Source organism: Cavia porcellus, unplaced genomic scaffold (genome assembly GCF_034190915.1).
Source record: "Cavia porcellus strain 051 isolate PalLab524CR breed Dunkin Hartley unplaced genomic scaffold, mCavPor4.1 scaffold_5, whole genome shotgun sequence".
Lineage (NCBI taxonomy): Eukaryota > Metazoa > Chordata > Mammalia > Rodentia > Caviidae > Cavia > Cavia porcellus.
In genome coordinates, this window is record NW_026947488.1 from 16,267,001 (window position 1) to 16,286,329 (window position 19,329).

General features: G+C 36.7%; 1 non-coding gene and 1 pseudogene across 1 annotated transcript; both read right to left on the bottom strand.

The window, feature by feature from the left end:
* Window positions 1-19,329, bottom strand: part of LOC100724642 (probable U3 small nucleolar RNA-associated protein 11) — a 70,678-nt pseudogene that overhangs the window by 34,096 nt on the left and 17,253 nt on the right.
* Window positions 4,615-4,725, bottom strand: LOC111756191 (U6 spliceosomal RNA). Its single transcript, XR_002790667.1, has one exon. It is a non-coding gene; the product is annotated as a U6 spliceosomal RNA (small nuclear RNA).

Below are 19,329 nucleotides of genomic sequence, written 5' to 3' on the forward strand. Positions count from 1 at the left end.
GGAGCAAATAAGTAGAGTCATGAGTGACCCTAATTCATCACAGCTTATGTGAGCACCTGTATTGAGGTTTCCATTTTTAATTAAGGCCTGTAGGTGGGTACTCTTGCTAAGTGTACAGCTCTTAGGCTTTTAATAACTTATCTGCCCTCCCACTTTGACATACATTGTCATCCACAAGTCACATCAAAATATGTCTTTCTCCTCATATTTGGGCTTATAGAACAGTTTCCTTCTCCCACTGAACAGACAGCTCAACAGTGTTTTCTCATTGTCTTCTGGCAGGTTTATTTCCTTCAACCCAGCCAGGAAGCCACAACATCCCAACGTAGTTGAGAGCACATAATCCCCAGTATGTAGGGCCTATAGCTGCTTTCAGGCAGAATAAGCTATAGAAGACAGAGGCTTCCACTGTCTCAGCACCCTTAAGGAACTATGGGGGAAAAAAAGAATTATGGGTATTTGTATTTCTCATGGGAAAATGAGACAGGAAGTTAGGGTGTGGCAAAACTGACTGGAGAAGTAGGTGCTGCCTGTTAATTACCAAATCCCAGGACACATACAGAGGACAGTTCCCAAAGCCCTGCATGTGGACTTTTTATGGGAACTCAAGCGGGTTTTTAATAAGATGGCCTAGACTGGTCATTAACCTGAGGAGCAGATTTTATAAAGAGAACAGGCCATGGTGAAGTTTGCCTTTGTGTTTTGTTTTGCATGATGGCCCACCACGTCATAGTGTGTACTTCTTTTCCTACTTCTTACTTTGTAAAAAGGAAACAAAAAGTTGTAACTACCATAATTGTACTTCTAAGAAGATTGCAACTTTGGCAGCCGAGTCAGAGTCACCCAAGGTGATCCGTACCAGAATTCGCTTAGTGAAATTATGCTCCACAGGCTTGAAACCACAGAGAAATTTCTGTTTTCTTTGTTTTTATTGTTCATTTGCTTTTTCTTCTTGCTAATTTGTTTTTGCTTTTTTCACAAGTGTAGACATTATAGGGTTTTTGGATATAAAATTGTTTGTTAAAATTACCTCTACATAACACAAAAGTATAAATAAAAACAAATGCACAGTTTTATAAAATGAATGATGTAAACCAGAATGCTCATGGCAGCTGGTTGCCTCAGGAGTTCTAGCTCCTAATATGTAATAATTACTTGTTGTTCTTGGATAAGCATTGAATTAGAATGAATTCATCTATTTTCTACTTTGTTGTAATGAGATCATATAACTTTCATAGTGGAAAAGTGTAAGTACTGTATAAAACAAATTAAGACTAATTGCGATCTTTAAAAATCAGTCTTAAAATATTAATACAGATTTCAAACCAAAAACAGTGACATGGGGGAAGGGGCATTAATATTGCTCATAGAATGACATAAAATAATAATAAATCATGATTTATCAATAATAAATCATGGTTATAAACAGGAAGACCATGCCATTTGAACCAATGGAATTTGAAGCTATTACCAAAAATGGAATTATTTTTGATGCAGAACGGTAAGGCTTACCTATAGCACTCCAGCTTTTCTGGCCACTCTGAACCTTCTAAGTGGTTGGGCGTTCGCTATTTCTTTCTCCACCTTCACCTTTTGAGTTTTATCCATAAGATCTTTGCATTTGAATTTTCTATGCAACAACAGTTTCTCCTCTCCTTAATCAGCTGTGTCAGCCAGTTACGTTGCTTTTGTTTTTCTTTATCTATCCACTTGGGTCAAGTTTGGTGGGTAACTATCTTCACTTTTTCCTTCTCCGAGGTCTCTATCGTGGATCTGTTAAACAATCTAAATTAGTTTTCAAGGCTGCTTGCAGGTGGCAACGTCAAACCGTTCGATTTCTTTTTGCGTGTCAAACAGAATGCATGCTTATTCTGTTGCTTTCCCTGAATATCCAGCAGATGGCGCTCTGAGATTTTCTTAGCTTCTGCAACCATTTTCATTTCTATGTATCTGACATCTTGAGTCCTCATTAGCTGTCCTAGAGTTAATTCTTCTTTAGTTTCCTTAGTAATGTGAACTCCAACCTGGATCTTTAGCCAAATCATTTTGTAATAGAATTCATTTGGATTTTTTTTCAAGAGGCTTCTTTCAAAGATCATTGAAGAATTCTTGTTTTTCATGACAGTCATCTGCATGAAGTTTGTAATCTTTCTTTACTTCCAATAGGCCAGGGCTTTCTGAAAGCCAGGCTGGCTTCACTTTTGTTGTTCTTGCTGCCAGCACACAGTTGCCTTGTGAAAAGCTGCCACCACTTTCTGCCCACTGAGTCCTACAGCAGCTCAACAAAGAACTCACCGCTGGTTAGGACCAGGGTTAGGGATGGGGTCAGGGTTTGGCTTTGTTCTGCTTTGTTCTTGTTTTTGATTTTTCCTTTTTTTCTTTTCCTTCTCTCTTTTTCCCCGGTTTCCCAAACCTTGGGTAATCTTCCTTTGTCCTTTAGTGTTGTTTCTAATCTCTATTTTATCTCAAAATTGATAAACAGGATATTCTATGATAAATGAAGATGACAATTTCATGAAAAACTGCTACACATCACCATTCATTTGCATTATTTGAAAAATACAATCAAAACACATTGAAGTTCCATCTCACTCCAGAAAGAATGGCTACTGTGAAGAAATCAACCACTGACACATGTTGGCAAGGCTCTGGGGGGAAAAGAGCTCCTCTCCATTGCTGGTGAGAGTATAGATCGGTACATCCACTATGGAAATCAGTATGGAGAGTTTCAAAGTATTTAAACTAAAGGTTCTATTTGAGCTATTCCCCTTCTAGTTATCTTCCTGAAAGAGTAAAAGCATCACATCACAGTCATGTGTTCATAGTCATGTTTATAGCAACAGAGTTTATAACAGCTAAATCTTGGAAACAGCCTATACACCCATTGAAAGGTAGACAGATAAAGAAAATGTGGTATTTATATGCAATGGAATGCTACTCTGCCAAGAAAAGAGATAAACTTGAATCATTTGTAGGAAACTGGGTGGATCTTGAGACCATAATCTTTTATTTTTTGGTATTATGAGTCAAATTCAGGACCTTGTGCTTTCCAGACAGGTGCTGTGCTGCTGAGATAAACCCCCAGCCCAGAGACCATAATCTTAAGTGAAATAAATTGGACACATACGTTTAACTAATGCATCATTTCTTTTGTGTGAGGAAAACAAAGTGTAAATAAGGGGCCTAGTGGAGGATAGATGCTGACAAGAAGGAAGAACATGTTCAAGTAAGAAGTGCAACAAGAGAGCAGGGAGGAGCGAGGGAGGGATGGAGAGGAAGAGGAAGAGAATGGAGGGAAAACAGAGTCAAATGGGAACAAATGTAAATGAGAGGGAAGAAGGATTGAAGGGGGGAATGGGGAAAAGATTCAGATATGTTATGTACAAATACAAATTCCCTTTGATGAATGTGATCAACATATACTACAAATATGTACTATTAAAAAATATAGTTTAAAAAAAGGTGTTATGCACATGTACCAATTTCCTACAAGGAATGTGGTAATTACATACTGCAAACATACACTAATAAAAAAAGTTGAAAGGAAAATCCTACAGTGAGCTCCAAGCTGTCAACCTTTGGCTAGATTCTCTGGCTGTCCAGGAGTGGGCGGCATTTACTATTCTTCTGCCTGAGTCCACGGGTGGCCATCACTATGATGCCTAGTAAATCCCTGATGTAATAAATAAGTAAACTCGTTTATTTCATGCTGTCAGTTTCTCTAGTGAACCCTAACTGACAGAATATCCGTCCCTCACTACCTACTTCTGCACCGCTTACACCTTCTTTATCTAATAATAGTGTGTCTTCTTCTAATTGACTCAGAAAAACAAGTATCACGTTCCCCCCTAATATGTGGAATCTTTCTTTCTTTCTTTTTTTTTTTATCGGTACCAGGGATCAAACTCGCGACTGCGCACTTGCAAGGCAGGCGCTTTACCCCTGAGCTAAATCTGCAGCTCCAATATGTGCAATCTTAAAAAGAGAAAATAAATTGTGGCACTGTTTCTAAATGAGGTCAACTCGTTAACCTTGGCTACACTTGAGTCACCTGGGGACCCGAGTTCCAACTGGTCTGGGATGAAACCTCGGTTGTAAGAGGCTGTAGGAGGCAGAGACCAGGATTTGGAATTGGATCGAGATTTCAACTTCAGTCCCCAACATCCGGCTTTTATGACTCCTGGAAAATTGCCATACTTCTCAGGAACCTCAGTTTCTTCTTTGGTGAGATGGGGACAGTAATACATTCACATTAAAGTTGCTTAAACAGTGCAAGTGTGACAACCCTACCCCAGTACTTAGCATACAAGAGGTGCTTAGAAAAAAATACGCATTGTCTAATAAAAGGGCACATAAATAAATGACACTTCTTGTTTTTTCCTTGCCCCTGCGGCCAATCTCAGACAAGATACTGTCCACATATCCAACTCTGCTCACCCCACATCAGCCGCCTACAGTGAGAGGCCCTCAGCAAGGCCTGTCCCCACCAACAGTTCTATAATGTGCCAGGAGTTCAAATGCTGTACGTATCATGGTTGTTGGGATAAACAAACCATTCTGAGGTCACAGATCTGACGAATAGCACACAAACCTCCACAGGACAGGAAAATGTTTTAAACTGTGGAGCTCTACATGAATTTCTGTGTCATCCTTGCACAGTGGCCAAGCTACTCCTCTCTGTATCAGTCCAATTTTAGTACACGTGCTGATTATGATGAGGCCCACAGGAGGGCAGGTGTCTGAGAAGGTAGGTGAACAATCCAGGTTGCTGGCTGCAGTTCCAGGTCACTAGTCTTGGAGCCAAGATGGAAGCTGATTGTTCTTCCTTCCACAAACCAAGTTAAGAAGCTTCTGGAGACAATGTCTGCACAGTCCTGCACTTTGATAGAGACCTGTTTTTTCAACGTTCCTGAACTGAGGTTCTGTCTAAAAAAACAAAAAACAAACAAAACAAAAAACCACACAGGCATCCAGACATCTCTACAAGAGTTGAATTTTCCAAGGTGAAATGCCTGTGGCTGAAGGTGAAGGTTGTACTTCTCCATGCTACCACAAGGAGGCAGTAGAGCCCTTCTTAAGAGTGACTTTTAGGGCTCACCACTTCTGGTTCCAAAGAGAATCACCCCACCACGAGCTTGAGGGGCCAATGAGAAAGTAAAGTGCAAGTTACAATGGGAGAACTTTTTCCACAGTCTAAACCCTGTTGAGGCTCTCAAGGAAGCAAGGCAAGTTTAAGATCCCATTGAAAAAGTCTATACTCCATTTAGAAGGGAAGTTGTGGCCCTTCTGGGGAACCAGAGGGCAGACCCGAGCTGGTGATGCTACGAGAAATGCTACTTGTATTTTTAGTGAATAGACAACACACTGGGAAAGCAGTCAAGAGACAAGTGAACTACAACTACATATGATTTAAAATAAGTTGCATTGCCCTGTGGCATTCAAAACAGTCCAGCACCACAAGCAATGTAATATACAACACTGAATTTCTTGGGGCAGATAATATGACTCCATTTTACAGAGAAGGAAGCTGGATCAGAGAAGACTGTGCTCCAGAATCCTCATGGCTTACACTCCAAGCGCAGTGCCGGTGGCTTGATAACCAGTGTAGCTTGGCTTCCCTTTCTCTCTGTCCCTCTTCCACTGTTCTTGATGAGCTCTTCTTCTTCCTGTGAACTCCAAATGAGGCCCGGCCTGGGATTTAGATCTTGCAACCTGCCTGAAAAGTATGACCTTTAAATTTTCAGTCTTCCCCAAAGACAAAGGCTTGAACTCTATCCTAGGTTTGTGCTCTGCAACTTAATTGGCTGTTGTGGGTTAAATTTTGACATCTCATAAAGAACCCAGAGAGGCCTAACTTCTAATACTTCTGAATGTGGCCTTATTTGTAGATGGGCTTTTTTTTTTGTACCAGGGATCAAATTCATGATCTTGTGCTTTCCAGGCAAGCATTTATGCTGCTGAGCTAAATCCCCACCCCTAGACAGGCTTCTAGACAGAGGAATCAAGTTAGGGTGAAGTTATTAGGGTGAACCCTGCTGTTACATGACACGTTGCTTATTAAGGGGAGAAGGGGTCAGTGACGAGAAAATAATGCAATGACAGGGACAAGTCAACACCTCTCATTAATAACGCTCTGTATGAATGGCCTCAGCTCCTTGGTCAAAAGACATAGATTAGCAGGCTGGTTTTTAAAAACCAGTGGTATCCTGTGTATAAGAAACACACTTAATCCAAGAAGACATCCATAAACTAAAAATCAAAGAATGGAAAGCAACATTTCATGCAATGGTAGCCAAACAAAGTCGGAGTAGCGAGCCTATTTTCTGTCAAAGTTGACTTCAAACCAAACTGATCAGAAGAGGCAAGGAGAATCACTATTTGTTAAGGGAACATTTTAACAGGATGAGATAACAGTTGTATACATATGTGCACCAAGTCCTAGAGAGCTGAACATCATAAAACAAATACTACATGCCACAAAGTCAGATAAATACAAACACAATTATAGTGGGATATATCTTTTAAAACTTTTTTTATTTTAAAGAGATTAAGACAAAAGAGGACAGAACAAAGCAGATAAGAACAGAACAATTTAGCCAACACAGTATTTCACCACAAGACAACCCAATATAGAAACAGCTACCATGTCTCTTTTTGAAATAGTTGAGCATACCTTCATATACAATAGTATCAAACATAACAAAATAGTACAAAACCATTCAAGAGAATGAAAGTATTCATTCATATAGTATGGCTACTATATTGTCTCATTTTCCATAAAATATTTGTTTATACTATCACACATAATAAAATCCAATAAGATACAACATGATAGAACCAATGGAAACAGAAGAACAAAAGCATGGTAGGACTTCAAATCAAGATGGTATTAAATCATCACTGGCTATTATAATGTCCTATTTTCTTCAAAATAGGTGTTCATACCATCACAGACAATAAAATCAAACAAACCAGGATAAAATCATTCCAACTAATGAATGAAAATATGATAGAGCCTCAAAGCAATGTAAGGGGGAATCAAGATTACCATATACTCATAAGTACTCTTACCATTTCTTACACCAGGGAGACTGTGGTTTCATGCATGTGAGTTTGTTTTCTTTCACTTATGAGTATGGTCTCAAGTTGCTTGCATTTATTTATAAATATCTCAATGTGATCCTTCTTTATAGATGAGTAGTACTCCATTGAATAAAAATACCACAACTCTTTTATCCATTCCTCAGTTGATGGACACTTGGGTTGTTTCCAAGATCTGGTTATTAAAAATTGTGCTGCTATAAACATGGGTGCACATATATCACTGTGGTATGATGTTTTCAGTTCTTCTGGGTATACGCCCAGAAGTGGAATAGCTGTGTCAAATGGGACATCCAATCCCAGGCTTTTGAGAAATGACCTCCACAATGGTTGCACCAGTCTACACTCCCACCAACAGTGCACGAGAGTTCCTTTTTCCCCACAGCCTCTCCAGCATTTGCTGTAGGTAGTTTTCTTGATTCTGGCAATTCTTTCAGGAGTAAGATGGAATCTCAGTGTGCTTTTAATTGGCATTTTTCTAATGAGTAATGATGATGAACATTTTTGCATATATTTATTTGCCATTTGTATTTCTTCATCTGAGAACTGTGTATTCATCTCAGATGCCCATTTTTGGATGGGGTCTTTGAATTTTGGGGGTCTGATTTTTTTAAATTATTTATATGTTTTAGACAGAAGTCCTTTGTCTGAGGGGCAGTTCACTAAGATTTTTTTCCCAGTTTGTGAGTTTTCTTTTCACTGTGCTGGAGAATTCTTTTGACATGCAGAAAACTTTTTAATAAGATGTGATCCCAGTTATTGATTCTGGGAAGTATTTCCTGTGTGGTTTGATTCCTGTTCATAAATTCTCTACCTACCCCTATGTCTTCAAGATTTTACCTACTTTGTCTTCCAACAGATTTAGTGTTTCTGTTTTAGTATTGAGATCTTTGATCCATTTAGATTTTAGTTTAGAACATGGGGATAGGCAAAGGTCTAATTTTAGTTTTTGGCGTATGGAGAGCCAGTTTTTCCAGCATCGTTTATTAAAGAGATTATCATTCTTCCAGTGAACATTTGGCCCCTTTATCAAAGATAAGGTGGTTGAATGTGTTTGTAGTTGTTATATCTTCTAGTCTATTCCATTGACCTTCAGATCTGTTTTTATTCCAGTACCATGTTGATTTTATTACAGTAGATTTGTAGTATAACTTCAAGTCAGGGATTGAGATGCGTCCTGCCTTGTGTTTGCTGCTTAGGATTGCCTTTGCTATTCTAGGTCTCTTCTGGTTCCAGATGAATTTTAGAAATGACTTCTCCAAACCTATGAATTATATTGATGGTATTTTCATTGGGATTGCATTGAATCTGTTATAACAGTTTTGAGAAAATGGCTATTTTCACAATTTTTATTCTTCCTATCCATGAACAAGGGATGTCTTTCCATTTTCTGAGATCATCTTCAATTTCTTTTTCAGGGTATTGTAATTTTCCCTGTATAGATCTTTTACTTCGTTCATGAGATTAATTCCTAAGTATTTCATTTTTTTGGATGCTACTGAGAAGGGTGTGGCTTCTCTTATTTCTCTCTCAGTGATTTTGTTGTTAGTGTATAGAAATGCTATTTATCTTTGAGTATAGATTTTGTATCTAGCTACATTGCTGAATTTATTTATTATACCTAGGAGTCTTCCAATGGAGTTTTGGGGGTCTTCTATGTAGAGTATCATATCCTCTGCAAATAATGATAATTTAACTTCCTCTATTCCTATCTTTACTCCTTTTATTTCTCTCTGTCGTCTAATTGTTCTGTCTAGTAATTCTAGTACTATGTTGAATAGAAGCAGTGATAAGGGTCATCCTTGTCTTATGCCTGAATTTAAGGTAAAGGCCTTCAGTTTTTGGCCATTTAACATGATGCTGGCTGTTGGTTTGTCATAGATGGCCTTTATTATACTGAGGTAAAGACCATCTATTCCAATTTTCTGTAAGGTTCTTATCATGAATGAATGTTGGACCTTATCAAAAGCTTTTTCTGCATCTATAGAAACCATTATGTGATTTTTAGTTTTGGCTTTATTGATATGGTACATTACATTAATTGATTTTCATGTGTTGAATGATCCCTGCATGCCTGGGATGAATCTCACTTGGTCGTGGTGTATAATCTTCTTGATGATTTGCTGCATCCTGTTTGCCAATACTTTATTGAGGATTTTTGCATCTGTGTTCATTAGGGAGATTGGCCTGTAGTTCTGTTTTTCAGTTGGGTCTTTCTCAGGTTTTGGAACTAGAGTAATATTTGCTTCCAGGAATGACTTAGGAAGAATCGCTTCCCTTTCAATTTCATTGAGTTTAAGGAGTACTGGCATTAAGCCTTCTTGCAGAATTTCTCAGTGAATCTGTATGGGCCTGGGCTTTTCTTTGCAGGTAAGGACTTAATTACATTTTCAATTTCATTAATAGAAATTGGGTTATACAGCAGTTTTACATCTTCTTGACTCAGCTTTGATACTTCATATGTTTTTGGACATCTGTCCGTTTCGTCTGTGTTATTGAAACTATGAGAGTGGAGGTTTTTGAAATAGGTGTTGATGATTGTCTGTATTTCCACAGAGACTGTAGTGATTTCACCTTTTTCATTCCCTATTGCATGATTTGAGCTTTTTCTTCCCTTTTTTAAATAAAGTTGGCTGGGGGCTTATCAATTTTATTTATTCTTTCAAAGAACCAACTCTTTGATTCATTGATTCTTTGGATTGTTTTCTTAGTCTCTATTGCATTAATTTCTGCTCTGATTTTTATAATTTCCTCCCTTCTTTTGGCTTTGGGTTTGACTTGCTCTTCTTTTTCTAGATGTTTGAGGTGTAGCATTAGGTTGTTTATTTGTATTCATTGTTTTCCTGATGTGGAAACTCAGTGCAATAAATTTCTCTCTGAGAACTGCTTTTATTGCATCCCACAGATTCTGGTAAGTTTTATTTGTATTTTCGTTTGCTTGTAGGTATTGTTTAATTTCTTCTTTAATTTCCCTGGTGACCCACTGATTGCTCGAGAGTATTATTCAATTTCCATGTGTTTGTGGGGATTTTGCATTTTCTTTTATCATTAGTTTCTAATTTCATGGTGCTATGATCTGATAAGAATTTCAATTCTTTTGCATTTACTTAAATATGTTCTGTGGGCTAGTATATGGTCTATTTTAGAGAATGTCCCATGTACTGCTGAGAAGAATGTATATTCTAATGTTGTTGGACAGAACACTGTATACATCTATCAAGTCCATTTGTTCACAGGTGTGATTCAGTTCTCTTATTTTTTGCTGGTTTTCTGTCTGGTTGATGTGTCCCTTGGTGTTAATGGTGTGTTAAGATCTCTTGTTATAATTGTGTTATTGCTTATTTGATTTTTCACTTATGTTAATACTTGCTTTGTATAACTGGATACTCTGGAATTTGGTGTATGTATATATTTAAGACCGTTACCTCTTCCTCTTGAAGTTTTCCCAAACTAATAGATAGTAACCTTTTTTGTCTCTTTGGATCATTCTTGGTTTGAAGTTTACATTGTCTGCAAACAGAATAGCTACTCCTGCTTTTTTTTTTCAGTTCCTCTTGCATGAAGTATTGCTTTCCATCCTTTAACTTTCAGTCTGTGAGTTTCCTTTTGGGTTAGATGGGTTTCATCTAGGCAGCATATGGTTGGATGTTGTTTCTTGATCCATTCTGCCAGTCTGTTTCTTTTAATTGGTTATTTGAAACCATTTACATTAATGGTTATGAATGATACATATTGACTTACTTTGGACATGTTATCTTTCTACTGTTGCATCTTTATCTTTCCATTCTGTTTAACTGTCTGCCTTGCTTAGTGGTTTTTCCTATGTGTGTCTAGACTGTCTTTCAGTATTCTTTGCAAGGTTGGTTTGGTGATCATGAAGTTTTTCAGCTGTTCTTTATCATGGAAGTATTTTATTTCTCCACCCATTTTGAAAGACAGTTTTTCAGGGTACATCATTCTAGGTTGGAAATCATTTTCCTTTGGGATCTGAAATACTGCACTCCATGCTCTTCTAGATTTCAATTCTTGTTTTGAGAAGTCTGCTGTGACTTTTATAGGTTTTCCTTTATTGGTGATCTGTGTTTTGTCTCTTACAGCTTTTCATATTCTATTCTTATGTTAGAGTTCTGGAATGGTGATTATTATATGTCTGGGTGTAGTTTTATTTTGGTTATGGCTATTTGGAGTTCTATATGCTTCACTAATCCACATGTCAGTTTCCATTCTCATGTTTGGGAAATTTTCAGGTGTTACTTCTGTAAATAGCTTCTTGATATCATTTGTGTTGTTCCCTTATTTTTCATTTATCCCTATCAATCTTATGTTGTTTTTCTTTGCATCATTTTGCAGCTGTTGAATTGTTATTTTCTGATTCTTTGCTTTTTTAAAAGCTCTTTCCTTTCCTGTTCAATAGCTGCAATCTTGTCTTCGAGGTTTGAAATTCTCTCTTCACTTTTGTTGAGGTGGTTTTGACAACTTTCAATGGAATTTTTGATTTCCTATATATCTCTTTGAATCTGCTTCATTTATTCTGTTTGTTTCTTATATTGTTCATACAGGGATTCAATCATTTTGTTTTGCTCCTCTAATTTTTAATGGTGCCTACTTTAGATGTGTTCAGCATCTTTTTCATTACTTTTATCATTTTTTATTTATTTTATCTGGGAAATTATTTTTAATTTGAATTCTTTTGAAGGTTCCCAGAGTTACTTCTTTATTTCAGTTGCTATTATTTCAGGTATTTCAGGTATATGGCATATATTTTTCTTCTATGTACATGGCTCCTAGGCTTTCTTGGGATGGGCTGGAGGTTTGAGATTGCATTTTGGTCTTTCATTTTGTCATTTTTCTATATTTCCATGTTTCAAATGATGTTCCAATGTTTCTCCTGGGCATGTTGATAATCATCTCCTACAAGACATTATAATAGCCAGTGCTGATTTAATATAATCTTTCTTTGAAGTCCTACCATGCTTTTGTTTTCTATCTCCATTGGTTCTATCATGTTGTATCTTTTTGTATTTTATTATGTGTGATAGTATAAACAAAATTTTTTATGGACAAAGAGATAGTATAATAACCATTGTTCATTTTATGTTATTTGCTTCTGAATGCCCTGTAATACTTTTATTCTCTTGAATGGTTTTATACTATTTTGTTATGTTTAATACTATAGTGTATGAAGGTATAGTCGAATATTCCAAGGAAAGAAACATTATGGTAGCTATAGTTATGTCAGTTTGTCATGGTGAAATACTATGTTGCTTAAATTATTCTGTTCTGATGTTTTGTTATGTCCTCTTTTATCTTAATCTTTTTAAAATAAATAAAGAAAATAAAAATGTTAGTTAAAAAAAAAAAAGAAAAGAAAAGAAAATCATCTCCTATGCCCTCGGCTCCTGGGACTGAATGGAGGCTGATGAGCATGGTCCAGTCAGGCCCACAAGACCTCCCATGCCACCTCCAGTGTTCAGAAAGCTGGGTGGGCACCTAATCACTGTGAATGATGGTCCAAAGCTCTCCCTGAGCAAACACCAATGTGCTGGAACTCATTTCACGTTCCCTCAACTCCCCTGATTGAAAAAGATTGCTGGGCATGGTCTAGTTGGGCCTCAAAACCTCCCAAGCCTATCTAGTGTGACTGGAAGCTGGGCGGGTTCTTGACCACTGGGAATAATGATAAACTCTCCCAGGGCCTGAGCTGGTGTGCAGGAACTCACCTCTGGTAGCCCAGTTCCCATGATTAATAGAAGGTCACTGGGCATGGCCCAGGCAGGCCTAAAACCTGCAGAGCCCAGTCTAGTGTGTCTGGAAGCTGGGTGGGTCCTTGACCACTGTGAGAGATGATCTTAAACTCTCCCCAGGCTGGTGCTGGTGTGCTCCACTCACCTCCAGCAGCCCAGTTCCCATAGTGGGATACCTCAACTCCACATTTCACAGAGAAGGAAACTGGGCCAGAGAAATGTGCTCTCCCAGCATCCTCATGAGCTTATACTCCAGGCACAATTGTAATAAAACAACTAGACACAAATCAACAAAAGAACATCAGAGTTAAACTACATCTTCAAATAAATGGACTTAATAGATATTCATAGGCTATCGCAGCAACAACACAAAAATTTACATTTTTCTCTGCAGCACAGAGTACTTGGTAAAAATAGACCAAATTTAGCCCATAAAGCATGCTTTTTTTTTTCAATTTTATTTAAGAGGAAAAAGAGAAAAACACAAAACAAAACAAAGCGGTGTAAGGTTACACATAATACAGAACTACAAAAAAAAAAAACATAACAGTAAGAAATCACCTGTTAATAGATTACATGTTATCATCTTGGAAATAGTTGCTCAAATCACAGTATCACAGAATACAAAGTGGACATTCAAACAGAGAGACGGCAAACAGCTGTGTTCAATGATCCAAAAACATTAATATAGTCAGCTATTTAACACCCCTAAACACACTTGCTGTTATATCCGTTAGAGCTCTTTTTTTTTTCCTCCCTCTCTTTTTTACAACAAAATTTACACATTTTGGATTTTATTACTCCTTAGTTCTTATTACTTTTTTGGGGGGGAGAGAATAAAGTCAAATACGGCAAAACAAAGCTGTCAGTCAAAACCAAGGATAGACATAGCACATGATGTAGAACAGAGTACAAGGTTATCAACAATGGTTATCAACATTGTCTCTTGTTTCCTTAAAAAGAATTGTCTATCTCATTAGATATTATAAAGTTGGACAAAACAGTAGAGAACAAGACCAATAAAACTGAGGCATTATAAACATTACAGGACTTCCAAAGGAGACAATAGTCAAACCAGAATGGGCATCTTAGTGAATCTTATTGCCTTCAAAGTAGTTGCCTATACCCTCAAACTTGATACTATCGCACAGAATGGAACAGAGTCTAATCAGTTAAAACAAGATCGTGGGAGTATTACAGGACTTCAAAACAAGTTAATAGGAAATCGAAAAGAGTTACCATTATATATCCTAATTTTTTTAATTTTTCCCCTTAATTAAAATCAACATAAGAAATAACTAAATAATTTTTTTAAAGAATAAGGGAGAGATTGAGTTAAAACAGGACATAACAATATAACAATAGAGGTCAAAGCATGACTGTTTCAGCAACCTCGTGCTTCATCACCAAATAACCCGATTTAATAGTAGTTACCATAATGTCTGTCTTTTTCCTTGAAATATAGGGATAAAACTTCATACACTATAGCTCCAAATATTTCCATATCAAGAAGCTCAGAATAAAGCCTTTCTAATTAATAAGTGAAAATTTTATAAGGCTTCAAGGCCACATAATGGGGAATCATGATTACCACATATTTTTATATATTTGAATCATTACTTACATTAGGGAAACTATTCGGTATTCATACATGCGAGATTGATTTATTTCACTAATGAGTATGGTCTCAAGCTGCGCCCATTTATTGATAAATATCTCAATGTGATCCTTCTTTATAGATGAATAATACTCCATTGTATAGAAATACCACAACTTTTTTATCCATTCCTCAGTTGATGGACACTTGGGTTGTTTCCAAGATCTGGCGATTACAAATTGTGCTGCTATAAACATAGGTGCACATATATCACTGTGGTATGATGCTTTCAGTTCTTCTGGGAATATGCCAAGAAGTGGAATAGCTGGAAAAAATGGTATTTCCAATCCCAACTTTTTGAGAAATCTCCAGACAGACCTCCACAAAGGCTGTACCAGTCTACACTCCCACCAACAGTGCAGGAGAGTTCCTTTTTCCCCACAGCCTCTCCAGCATTTGTTGTTGGTTTTCTTGATCCTGGCCATTCTTTCAGGAGTGAGATGGTATCTCAGTGTGGTTTTAATTTGCATTTCTCTAATTACCAATGATGATGAACATTTTTTCATGTATTTATTTGCCATTTGCATTTCTTCATCTGAGAATTGCGTATTCATCTCAGATGCCCATTTTTGGATTGGATCTTTGAATTTTGGAGGTCTGAGTTTTTTTAATTCTTTATATGTTTTAGACAAGAGTCCCTTGTGTGAGAGAGAGTTCACTAAAATCTTTTCCCAGCTTGTGGGTTTTCTTTTCACTATGCTGGAGATTTCTTTTGACATGCAGAAACTTTTTAATAAGAAGTGGTCCCAGTTATTGATTCTGGGAAGTATTTCCCATGCGGTTTGAGTCCTGTTCATGAATTCTCTACCCACTCCTATGTCTCCAAGGTTTCTACCCAATTTGTCTTCCAATAGATTTAGTGTTTCTGTTTTAATATTCAGATCTTTGACCCATTTAGATTTTAATTTAGTACACGGTGATAGACATGGGTCTAGCTTTAGTTTTCGGCAAATGGAGAGCCAGTTTTTCCAGCACCATTTATTAAAGAGACTGTCGTTCTTCCAATGAACCTGCTTGGCTCCTTTATCAAAGATAAGGTGGTTGAGTGTGTTTGTAGTTGTGGTTGTATCTTCTAATCTATTCCATTGATCTTCAGCTCTGTTTTGATTCCAATACCATGTTGATTTTACTACTGTTGCTTTGTAGTATAATTTCAAGTCAGGGATTGTGATGCCTCCTGCTTTGTCTTTGCTGCTTAGAATTGCCTTTGCGATTCTAGGTCTCTTCTGGTTCCAGATGAAATTTAGGAGTGATTTCTCTAGATCTATAAGGTATGTTGATGGTATTTCTATTGGGATTGCACTGAATCTGTATAACAGTTTTGGGAGAATGGCCATCTTCACAATGTTTGTTCTTCCTATCCATGAGCAAGGGATGTCTTTCCATTTTCTGAGATCATCTTCAATTTCCTTTTTCAGTGTATTATAGTTTTCACTGTATAAGTCTTTCACTTCTTTCGTAAGAGTAATTCCTAAATATTTCATTTTTTTTGCTTGCTAATGTGAATAGTCCAGTTTCTCTTATTTCCCTCTCTGTGATTTTGTCGTTTGTGTATAGGAATGCTATTGATTTCTGAGTATTGATTTTGTATCCAGCCCCATAACTGAATTTATTTATTGTATCTAAGAGTCTTTCAATGGAGTTTAGGGGGTCTTCTATGTAGAGTATCATGTCATCTGCAGACAATGATAACTTAACTTCTTCTTTTCCTATCTTTACCCCTTTTATTTCTCTTTCTTGCCTAATTGCTCTGGCTAGTACTTCCAGTACTATATTAAATAGCAGTGGTGATAAAGGACATCCTTGTCTTGTGCCTGATTTTAAAGTAAAGGCTTTCAATTTTTGGCCATTTAGTATGATGCTGGCTGTTGGTTTGTCATAAATGGCCTTTATTATATTGAGGTAAAGACCATCTATTCCAATTTTGTGTAAAGTTTTTATCATGAATAAATGTTGGACCTTATTGAAGGCTTTTTCTGCATCTATAGAAATGATCATGTGATTCGTATTTTTGGCTTTATTGATATGGTGGATTACATTTATTGATTTGCATATGTTGAACCATCCTTGCATTCCTGGGATGAATCCCACTTGGTCATGGTGTATAATCTTCTTGATGATTTGATGCATCCTATTTGTCAATATTTTATTGAGGATTTTTGCATCTGTGTTCATTAGGGAGATCGGTCTATAGTTCTCTTTTGTAGTTGGGTCTTTCTCAGGTTTTGGTACTAGAGTAATATTTGCTTCCAGGAATGACTTAGGAAGGATTGCTTCCCTTTCAATTTCATTGAATAGTTTGAGGAGTGTCGGCATTAGGTCTTCTTTGTATTTCTTGTAGAATTCTGCAGTGAATCCATCTGGGCCTGGGCTCTTCTTGGTGGGTAAGGACTTAATTACATTTTCAATTTCAGTAACAGAGATTGGGTTATTCAACAGTTTTACATCCTCTTGATCTAGCTTTGGCACTTCATATGCTTCTAAGAATCTGTCTATTTCTTCTGTGTTATCAAACTTTTGAGAGTAGAGGTTTTCAAAATAGGTGTTGATGATCTTCTGTATTTGTATTGGGTCTGTAGTGATTTCTCCTTTTTCATTTCTTATTGCATGAATTTGAGCTTTTTCTTCCCTTTTTTTAATAAGGTTGGCTAGGGGCTTGTCGATTTTATTTATTCTTTCAAAGAACCAACTCTTTGATTCGTTGATTCTTTGGATTGTTTTCTTAGTCTCTATTGCATTGATTTCTGCTCTGATTTTTATAATTTCCTCTCTTCTTTTGGCTTTGGGCTTGACTTGCTCTTCTTTTTCTAGCTGTTTGAGGTGTAGCATCAAGTTATTTATTTGTATTCGTTCTGTTTTCCTGATGTGGGAACTCAGTGCAATAAATTTTCCTCTCAGGACGGCTTTCATTGCATCCCACAGATTCCGGTAAGTTGTATCTGCATTTTCATTTTCTTTTAGGTATTGTTTAATTTCTTCTTTAATTTCTTCTGTGGCCCACTGATTACTCAAGAGTGTGTTATTCAGTTTCCATGTGTTTGTGGGATTTTTGCAGTATCTTTTATCATTAATTTCTAATTTCAGAGCGCTATGATCCGATAATATGCAAGGGATGATTTCAGCTCTTTTGCACTTGTTTAAATATGTTCTGTGAGCTAATATATGGTCTATTTTAGAAAATGATCCATGTACTGCTGAGAAGAATGTGTATTCTGATGTTGTTGGGTGGAACATTCTGTATATGTCTATCAAACCCATTTGTTCACAGGTATGATTCAGTTCTGTTATTTCTTTGCTCATTTTCTGTCTGGTTGATCTGTCCCTTGGTGTCAATGGCGTATTAAGGTCTCCTGTTACAATTGTGTTACTGATAATTTGAGTTTTCTTTTCTGTTAATAATTGTTTTATATAACTGGGTGCTCTGGAGTTTGGTGCGTATATATTTAAGATAGTTATGTCTTCCTCTTGGAGTTTTCCCCTTATGAGTATGTAGTGACCTTCTTTATCCTTTATGGTCATTTTTGGTTTAAAGTTCACATTGTCTGCAAACAGAATGGCTACTCCTGCCTTTTTTTGGATTCCTGCTGCATGAAGAATTGTTTTCCATCCTTTGACTTTCAGTCTGTGAGTATCCTTCTGGGTTAGATGGGTTTCCTGTAAACAGCATATGGTTGGATTTTGTTTCTTGATCCATTCTGCTAGTCTGTTTCTTTTGATTGGTGCATTGAAACCATTTACATTAATGGTTATTACTGTTAAATGCTGGTTAATTGTAGGAATCTTATCTCTCTGCTGTTGCATCTTTATCTTTCTGTTCTGTTTAAATATTTGCTTTGCTTAGTGGTTTTTTCCTTTGTGTATCTAAACTGTCTTTAAATATTTTTTGCAGGGTTGGTTTGGTGTTCATGAAGTTCTTCAGCTGTTCTTTGTCATGGAAGTATCGTATTTCACCATCTATTTTAAATGATAGTTTTGCAGGATATATCAGTCTAGGTTGGAAATCATTTTGCTTTAGGATCTGGAATACTTCACTCCATGCTCTTCTTGACTTTATTATTTGTGATGAGAAGTCTGCTGTGATTCTGATAGGTTTTCCTTTATAAGTGATCTGTCTTTTCTCTCTGACAGCTTTTAATAATCTATTCTTGTGTTGGATTTGTGGGATGGTGATTATTATATGTCTGGGTGTAGTTTTATTTTGGTTATGACTATTTGGAGTTCTATATGCTTCACTGATCCTGATGTCAGTTTCTGATCTCATGCTTGGGAAATTTTCAGCTATTACTTCTCTAAATATCCTCTTGATATCCTTTATGTTGTCTCCTTCTTTTTCATTAATCCCTATCATTCTCATGTTATTCTTCTTTGCATCGTCTTGCAGTTGTTGAATTGTTGTTTCCTGATTCCTTGTTATTTTTAAAAGATCTTACCTTTCCTGTTCACTAGCTGCAATCCTGTCTTCAAGGTCTGAAATTCTATCTTCACTTTCATTAAGGCGGTTTTTACAACTTTCAGTGGAGTTTTTTATTCCTGTATATCTCTGTGCATCTGCATTATGTATTCTGTTTGTTTCTTATATTGCTCGTCTAGGGATTCTATCTTTTTGTTTAGTTCCTCCAATTTTTTATCTATGTTTTCTTTAGATATATTTAGAATCTCTTTCATTTCTTTTATCATTTCTTCTTTTATCTGGGAGATTATTTCGAGTTTGAATTTCTTTAAAGCTTCCTGGAGTTGCTTGTCAATTTCAGTAGCTATTGTGTCTGATATATGAGGTGGATGGGATATATTTTCTTCTAAATATATTCCTCCTAGGATTTCCTGAGA